General features: G+C 46.5%; 1 protein-coding gene across 3 annotated transcripts in view; it reads right to left on the bottom strand.

Annotated features, from left to right (window-relative positions):
* Nucleotides 1-4,524, bottom strand: part of LOC103620674 (excitatory amino acid transporter 4) — a 39,120-nt gene extending 34,596 nt beyond the window's left edge. Inside the window, exon 1 of one of the 3 annotated variants that reach the window (XM_017739733.1) lies at nt 4,404-4,524. The gene's annotated coding sequence lies outside the window, so the exon portion shown is untranslated. Of the gene's footprint in view, nt 1-3,223; nt 3,320-4,318 lie in introns of those variants that run through there. The other 2 variants (XM_017739736.1, XM_017739742.1) reach the window with 2 other exon arrangements.
* Between the last annotated feature and the right edge of the window lie 4,408 nt (nt 4,525-8,932).

Consider the following 8,932-nt stretch of genomic DNA (forward strand, 5'->3'; position numbering starts at 1 on the left):
TAGGAAGGCCAAAACTGAAAGAGCGGCTGTGTTGAGAGGAGCTACATTTAGGTTGCACTATATTGTTTGAATGCATTTTTTATGTAGCCAAGCAATTTTAAAAAAAAGCAAACAATCCTTGGCAGCAGCAGCAACAGTCTTCTGAACCGTAGTGGACACAATCATTATTTGTTCTGAGCGTGGTTTGTTTCTGTGGCTAAGACTCTGCAATAGAGCACTTTCATGTACACCCTGTTCCATGTTAATAGACTGAAATGTCTGAACTGGCAATTAATTATTTCAGGGGAATGGCTTGCATGATATTGCAACAACAGCATGTGACTTTCATTTGGATATCCTCTATTAATACAACCAAAGGATGTCCCAAAGCCTTTCTGTTGCTTCAAGTAGCTTGGTCTGATACTACTATGGGCTGTCTGCCTTCTCTGAGCTGGGAAAACAGGATGGCAATGCTTCATTTCTGCTGCTCTGATGATATATTTGTCCAAATTTAACTTGGCCCATTTTCTTTGGCATTCTCCATATGGTATTACCATTGGCATTGTGCTCTTCTCCAACAGCACCCAATGCTATGTATTTGTATATGTATTACAAGGACAAAAGGGACCAAGTGTGATCATCTAATCTGACCTCCTTTTTCAGGACAGGAATAGTCCTGTGTTAATTATTTTTCTTTTAAGTAGAATATACTATTTTAAAAAAATTTTGGAACCTGCATTACCACCTTCTGGTGGTCATGAATTCACCACAGTTTCAGGCAAATTATATAAGCCTGGGTCTACCTGACCCTGGATATGATGCATAAGCACTCAAGGAGGAAGAAGCAGTCAGCTGCTGCTGTAGAGGAGCTGAACCAAACCTGCTAATGCTGATGGTAATGCTGACATTGACACACCAAGAGGCTGTAGCTTAATCACCATGGGTAAGCAAACATGCGTGCATACAGCATCTGCAGGCAGTCTTAGAGGCTAAAATGCAAATGAGGTCGGTGGTATGAAAGTCTTAGTCAAGGTGGATGATCCTGCAACTGTCACTGGGACAGCAGCACCTCCAAGTTTTTTCCAGATGCACTCTCAAATCATCACTTCCCTCAGCATAGATTCACATGGTTCCTCTTCCTCTCTTTCCAAGAGAGATCTTAAACGACAGACTGAAGTGTTATGTTGACTTCTGGGGTCTGATTTTGCAATTTGCTGTCCATTGGGAGTCTACCCTGTTATTCAATGGCTTTCTGGAAGAAACCACAAGACTTCAGAGAATGCAGACAGCTCTAGAGGAAATCTACACCATTGGCTTTCCTTCACTGAATTGCAGAATCCCCTAAAACCATCTGCTTTCAACCATTCCTCATGAACTTTGTATTTCACTCTCTCAAGTTCTCTCTAGAAAAAGCACCTCTCTCTTCTTCAGAGACTTTATATCACTCTGTTAATGACACTCTTCTGTCATGTTTCTTAGGCTCCTAATTTTGACAAAACATCTGTTTACCTTGGGGTAGAGCCTTGCTGTAAGACCCCCAAGCGGAGAACTCCTCCAAGTTTCCCAGATCTAGCAGGAATCTCCAAATCTTCCTCACTGTGGAGCATCTCCTGGAAGCTGTATCAGAAAGATACAGGATCTCCTCTTTCAGACTGCAGGTGACAATACATGCATCTCCTTGCCAAACTGCCTTTGTTGTCAAATGGTATCTTACACCAAAGGCATATGTAGCTATGCCTATCTTTGTATCTTGTCCAGTCAGCAAGATTTCTGCCAGATCACTCTTTTATAGATGTTAATATATTAATGCAGTCTGAAGTCAATAAACCAGCTTTCAGATTAACCATTGAACAGGTTCAGCTTCATAAGCTTTGCCCTTTCTGCTACACCTTTGAAGTATTACAGGGGGAAGCATGGACTTATCTTCAAACAGTTCTCCAGAGCTGGTGTCTCAGGGATCGGTTTGCCCCCTTTGGTGCTACAGAAGGGTTTGCCAAGCACACTTCACCCACTGAGACTGCACAGATCTGGTGCCTGGATCTCCCTGGCCCAAGAAGGAAGCATGCACAGACAGTACTGGGCTGTGATTCGGAAGGTCTCCATACATGGGAAGGGTGCACCAAGCTGGCTGTCCTGTGCCAGCACACAGCACAGTCGTCTATAGGCAGTCACACTATATGGGATCACTCCTGCCTCCAACCAAGTATCCTTTCCAAGTTCCCAGACAGGGAGTTTTCTCCCCATTCCCTATCATGGGTCATAAAGCAGATGGGTCATGAGGTGGCCCCAGATGCCTGTGGGTGTTAGGCTGAGCTCAGGCAGGCATGTGGGGCTCAAGTCCTTGCTCAGGAAAGTGTGGAATGGTGCTGTGCTGGCTGCACACTGTCAACAGAGGCAACACAAGCTATCTCACAGCTCATTACAGAAACTGAGCCAAAGGGAAGACACGTTCCCAGCTTATCAGGCCACCTCCTCTGTGAGCTCTCTGATCTACTTTTCCAGTGATTGCTCCTGACCTAGGAGAAGCCCCTGAGAAATCTCACCGTTCATAGCCTGCAGCTAAATGGGCATCTGCAAGCAGCCATGGTGGGGAGACAGCAGCATGGCATGCAAAGTCTGATTAACCAGATGGAAAATTCCACTCTTCTTCATCAGAGCATACCATGCTGAAGAACTTGGGAAGCAAACCAGCCCTGTGTTTATCTGCTTGCCAGGCTGCTGGTCTGCTTTGGTCCCATGAATGGTGTACATTTGCCAGGATACCTGCATTATCTGCTCAGCCCTCTTTTAGCACTATGATAAGAAGTACCTCTGGAACAGCATCCTGCACACTTTGCTCTGCTTTGAAATATTTTTTTAGCACTGCTGACAGTCAATGCAGTGCAACATGAAGGGTGAGGCTCCAGCATGGGGACCAGCGGAACCGACCCCTCCTTCAGCTCTGGCCATGCTGAGCACAAGAAACCCGTTCCCCTGACGCTTGCACTCCTTGCACCTCTGCTAAGTGATCAGCCTGGACATGTCCTCACCCCAGGTTAACTCAAACCCTGCTACCTCGTGTAAAATTGGTCAAATTTACAGACTCTTCTTACTTAAACACATGAATGATAAAGTAACTAATGAATGCCAGCCTTTCAACAATTCAGGAATCCCGTCTGAGAGCCTTTGTGTGCTCCCAGCAACCATCGCTTTGACTTATTTGCCCTTCTTTCCGGTGCTTTCCCACACACAAACACACTCTTACCTCCCTGATCTGCAGCTGTGCTCACAGCAGGTTAGTTTAGTTCCCTGTGAAGAGGTGAGAAACGCGTGCGAGTGTCTGGGCAGAAAAGCCTTGTGCTACAATGTCAGTCAGGTCACCAGTGTACAGCCAGTGCTAACCAATGGGAATAAATCCCATGGGAATTACACAGCTGTAAGTCCTGGAAACTATGCTTCACACTGTGAATGTACTATTGCTGGTTCCCTGGCAATGAAATCATACAAAACCAGCAAGTAAAGAAATCATTTTTAACATACAACATTATTCAGACTCTGCCCTCTAACACTCCTATACCATGGAGTGTCTCACTTGCTAATGGCCACAATGCACCCGCTGCCTCTGATCGCAGCAGGGAAGAGGAAATGCAGAGCAAGTGGCTGCACAAACGATCCCAATCCCGGCGGGGGGGGAGGCCAGTCGTCCACCTTTGTAGCAGGAACATGCTTAGACACTGCCAAGAAGGGGAACGAGCCTCAGGAAAGAAGTGATCTCTACGGGATTTTACTTAGGTATGCAGCAACAAGGCTATTTAGTAAGGCTTCAATTCCATTATATGCTTCCCTTGGATGAACTTATATATGCATATATGTTTCATCCACATGTTTAAAACATTGTCTGAAAAACGAGTGGATGGGGGAGGTCTGTTAGCACCTTCCAGATCAGATAATTTAAAACGTGGTGTCAGAAAAGAGAATGAAATTTAAAGAAGTGGTGCTTGCTCAGTCTAACCAACCAGGCATCTAGCACAAAAAATTACATACTGAGTTCTGGTTAAAATGCATATTTTGCATAGCTGTCAGGGAAAATGTAAAAGACCAATAGAAAGCAGTGACATAGCCAATATACTGCATTAGGCAGCTCAGCTCCTTCACAGTCCAAGAGCAAAGCTGCTTTTGAAGGTCAGAAGTGTATGAACGTCTGTTCACAAAACCTGGATTCACGTAAAAACTGTAAGGACAAATTATATTAGTGATATCCCATACCCCCATCCCCTCTTCCTGGGATGGTGGGAAACGCACTAAATCTCTGAAAACCAGAAATAAAACAGAGTATTTCTGATCCTTTCAAGTCTCTTACCATCTTTAATGCTTCCCTGGATCGGGAATTTGGGATCTCCTGTATGATTAACAAAGTCTTCATGCAAAATTGAGCAGAGTATTACCTTAACAGGGTGCTCACCATACCGTCACACTGTAGACCTGGAGTAAAGGTTGTGGAGGGCTCGGGGGAGGGGAGGGGGGGTAGTTCAGACTGGCTCAGGAACTAAGCTCTGCCGGTTCAGGTCGAATGACAGGCTCTGCCTACTCCCAACTGCACAGTAACGCCAGGCACTGAGCTTTTGCGGATGGAAAGAAATCCTTTGGAGAGGAGGGGTTAGCCACAAGCATCATATCCACAGCTCGTTCCTTATTCCTTCTTTGTGCCCGTGGCTTCCGCTGGCTCCACCACCCCCAGCCAGCACGAGGCCGCTGCCCAGGGCCGGGGGGCATGGGGGGCAGGGCAGGCTGTGGACAGCGGTGGACAGCGGGGTCCGGGTTATCCCCCAGTGCTCTGTGAAGAATGGCATGGCTGGAACAGGCTCTCGTGGGGCGCAGGGAAATGCCGGGCAGTGGCGTCTGAGAGCAGCAGGGGTTGCAGCGGCAGGACACAAGGAAGAGCCAGGAGGCCTTGATAGGGAAGATGTGTGATAATGTCTTTACAAACAAGTCGATGGGTGAGGGCACGGGTGCTAACGTCTTTGAAGGGGGTCTTAATGTCTCTACTGACTTCAAGCAGCAGGTTTGTTACAGAGCCCAGGGAGCTCGGCTCCTGAAACAGACGAGTGGGTCTGCACAGGCCTGAACTTCTGAACTTCGGGATAAAATGCCAGCTTCAAGGGGGACTGTGGTGGGCGGTTCGGGAAGGCTGCACCTTCCTGGTAGCTCAGCCAACGGGGAAAGGAAGAGGGCAACCTGCGGCCGGGAGTGCAGGATAAAAGGAGGCTGCGCCCTCCGAGACCTGGAGAGAGAAAACCCCGCGGGCGTGTGCCCCAGTGCACTCTCTCCCTTTATTCGAATAAAGTTGCAGGACTCCTCTGTCTCTTTTATGGACACTGGCTTTTCAGTGCGTGATTTTCAGTACAGCCTGAAGTCAATCTTGCAATGCTGAGGGGGGCAGAGTCTGCCCTGGGGATAATGTGGACTACCGCTGATAATCTGCTGTTTCGTGAGAACAACGAACCGTTTTCAAACGAAAGGCTGTGTCCTCTGAAACCTCCAGAGAGACCTCATGGGGATGTGCCCCAGTGGATTCTCTCCCTTTATTCGAATAAAGTTGCAGGACTCCTCTGTCTCCTTTTTCGACACTGGCTTCTCTTAGCATGATTTTACACACAATTGCTTCTTTGCCAATTTGGAGGAACCAGTTTCCACAGACCTGATTGTAGGTGAAAGCCATTGAGGCAATCTGCCACATTACTCTGCACTTTTCATAGCCTGCCTTCGCTATTACAGACATATCGTTTGCAGCCTTCCTATCTCCATCAGGATCTCACTATTAGCAAGGAACGGATGGCTCAGTCATTTCAGCAGTTTTGTAATTCTATTTTAGGCCAGTGAGGTACAAGGCAGTCAGCAATGCTGCTCTGCAGAGAAGAACAATACCTGAGGAAGGTCCACCACTGCCTTGCATCTTACACACCTAATTTTTACTTGAAATATTTCCTTTCTGGCTCTAGAGACAAACAAGTATCGGCAGCATGGGCCAGCTGTCATAAACATGCTTGTGGCTCTGATATGCTTGCAACCGCATCAGCAGAATGGCAACAATAATCTGAATAATCTTTGTAGAAGATGCTCACTTCTACTGCTTTAAAACAAGAAAAGTTTGACTACTGGAGACTGATACTGGATTTGTACAGTGTTGCTGTGAAAGTGTGTGTAAGGTTGTTTTGCAAAGCTGAGGAAGGAGACTGATAGTACATTTTGAGTGCGTTTACATCAAGCTTTAAAAGTCCTGAAAGCTTTTTTTATTAAAAAGAAGCAGCAAAATGTGTTCCCTTTGAGTTTTGTTTACATCAAAATTCATGTTTTCATATTTCAGCAAACTTTTCGTTGTACAGAGACAGTTGCCTCCTCTGCATAAATCTCACATCTAAAAACTTCTGTTGTCCACCCTAGCACTTTCTCATTTCTAGTTTGCACCTGAGCACTTAGCTTGGAAAAGGGTGACTCGTCTTCGTTTAATCTGAGACGGCACCCAGCAAACGAGATGCAGAAGGAAACAGACAATCATTCATGTCCAGCATGGGAAGTGACAGCCCCGTCCATGTGTGGCAGTGGGAGCAAGGAGTGCTGCTGCTACGGGCACTGATGTGCAAAGCATGCAACAATATGGGTATTTGTGATATCTACTGAACTGCCGAGATCAGGGTACTTTTGCTGGAGAATCAGTCTTTGTGGTTACAACCACTCCCCCCAGCTCTTAGTCCCAGACAGGAATGCAAAAAGCTATGCTGTCTAACCCTGCAGCTCCTCCCCTAGGGAAGCCTATTCCATCTTTTAGAGCCTTTTGGAAGCTTCAGTGGAGCTAAGGGGCTCTTTGGTGCTAAGGGGATTCTCTGCAATGACCCCTCTGCTTACAGAGGCAGACCCCTCTTCAAGGGTAAGTTGCAGGGAATTGTCCAGTTCAGCTCCCTGTAATGTGCCGGTTTCTGGCAGAGGTGGCAAATGCAGTGTTGCTGGTTTCTTAAGTTTTCACTGCCTGGTACAGGAGCACAGGGTATAAATTGGCCAGGAATATTTGGTGCCATCTGCCCTGGGTAGTGCAAGGTGCCTGCATTATTCCATGTGGCGTGTTGCTGCTATGCCTCTGCTTGGCCCCAGAGTAAAGTTTTAGGGGCAGGGAGCTGGAGCTGGTCCCAACTTGTCAGTGAGGCTGGTGTTGTTGCTTGTCTGTGTCAGTGCAGGAATTTCATTACTGACCATATTCCTTTGCTGTACAGCTCTGATAGGCTGATATTCCCCCATTGCATCTCCAGCATGACATCTCTTGGACAGTGCCTCCTATAATATTCCTGAAGGTGAGATGTGCTGGTGTAAGTGGTGGCAGGAACAGTGTCAAGGTAGACTTCTGAAAAGTTATCTGGGCTCTCTGCACTTGCCTTCTCCAGTGGCCATAAAGAACACTGATTTGAGAAATGAGGGCAGGCATGCTGCCATCCTGGTACCTTGGGATCTTCCCCCACACCCTGACCTCAGCATTTTCAGCACTCTGACCCTTCATGCTCCCTGGTGTGAGAGCATGTGCCTAGCCTGTCCACTTTGGATGAGCAGAAAGTTGCTGCGTCCATGCCTAATGTCCCTCAGAGGCTAAGCTCACCATGGTGTTAACCAGGGAGGAGTGTGTTTGTATTCATACTGGAAAATTAGAAACATGTGGGAAGCCTGTGCTGAATTGCAGCTACTCAGGGACGGTCCTGAAAGGGGTCATGGTTGCTCAAGTTCATGGCTAACAGGTCTAGTGCCCTGGTTGACAAAGGTGTAGTGCCCTGCTTAGCATGGCCAGAGGACCAAACACTGTGCCTGAGATAGAGCCATAGCTGAATATGCAGATCCCCATCCTTAGCCAGATGCCTTCAGCTGTGTGCCTCATGCTCTGCTTGCTACAGATGTTTCTCTGACATCTCAAGTCTAGGAAGGTGCCATTTAGAATAAAAGATGGAATTCAATACCCAGTGATTTCCCAAGAAAATATTCTAACTGCCTAATCACAAACTTGTCGTGGCAAAAGTCATGCTGGATAACCCCAAGTAGTAACAGCCTTTGGGACAGACACTGATTATGAGGCACATGAGAACCAACACCTAAAACTTATTTCCTCCTTAATATGCACCACAGTTTTAAATGTCCACAGTCTGTAATTCCAGTTTTCCAAATTGTTGTTGATGGTATTTTTCAAGTACTAGATTGAAGCTAAGACAGGCTTCAACTGCTTTTGTTATGTTCCAGGCTGCTGAAGGATCTTTAAAAACGTAATTAAGGTAAAGATTGAAGATACCCAAGGTACTGATTGTTTGCAGGTGTATCAGCAAACCTGTCTGTTTAATCATTTTCCTGTGAGTCATTCTCCTGCTGTACAACCTGCGCAGACCTGAACCCCCATGCACGACCTTGCCTCAGACTCCACTGGCCATCACCACCGTCAGCAAAGAACAGGTCCAAGACCACCTGATGGAACTGAATAGGCATAAATCTGTGGAGCCTGATTAGATGCATCCCAGGGTCCTGAGGGTTGATGTAGTTGCCAAGCCATTCTCCTTCCTATTTGAAAAGCCATGGTGGTCAGGTGAAGTCCCAGTGATTGGAAAAAGGAAAACATCAATCATACTTTTAAACAGGTGTCATGCTTTTAAGCCCAGCTTGAAATTCAGCCTTAGGCAGCTGCTACCCCTCCCATAAGAGAGAAACAAAAGTCAGAGATAAGAGCAATTTACTGGAAACAGTAATGCAGTAAGAAAACCAACAGTAACAATTTTAATAACAGAAGTATACAAAAAGAGGGTGATTTACATTCAAAAAAGTGCTCACTGACTGACCAACCAACCAACCAACCAACCTGGCAGGTGCTGTTTGGTTCTGAGACAATGAAGAAAATGGCCCTTGGGCCCCCCATGTGAACCTTTTTCCCCCTTGCTTCTCAGAAATGAGAATC

Source organism: Corvus brachyrhynchos, unplaced genomic scaffold (assembly GCF_000691975.1).
Source record: "Corvus brachyrhynchos isolate BGI_N302 unplaced genomic scaffold, ASM69197v1 scaffold130, whole genome shotgun sequence".
NCBI classification, from domain to species: Eukaryota; Metazoa; Chordata; class Aves; order Passeriformes; family Corvidae; genus Corvus; species Corvus brachyrhynchos.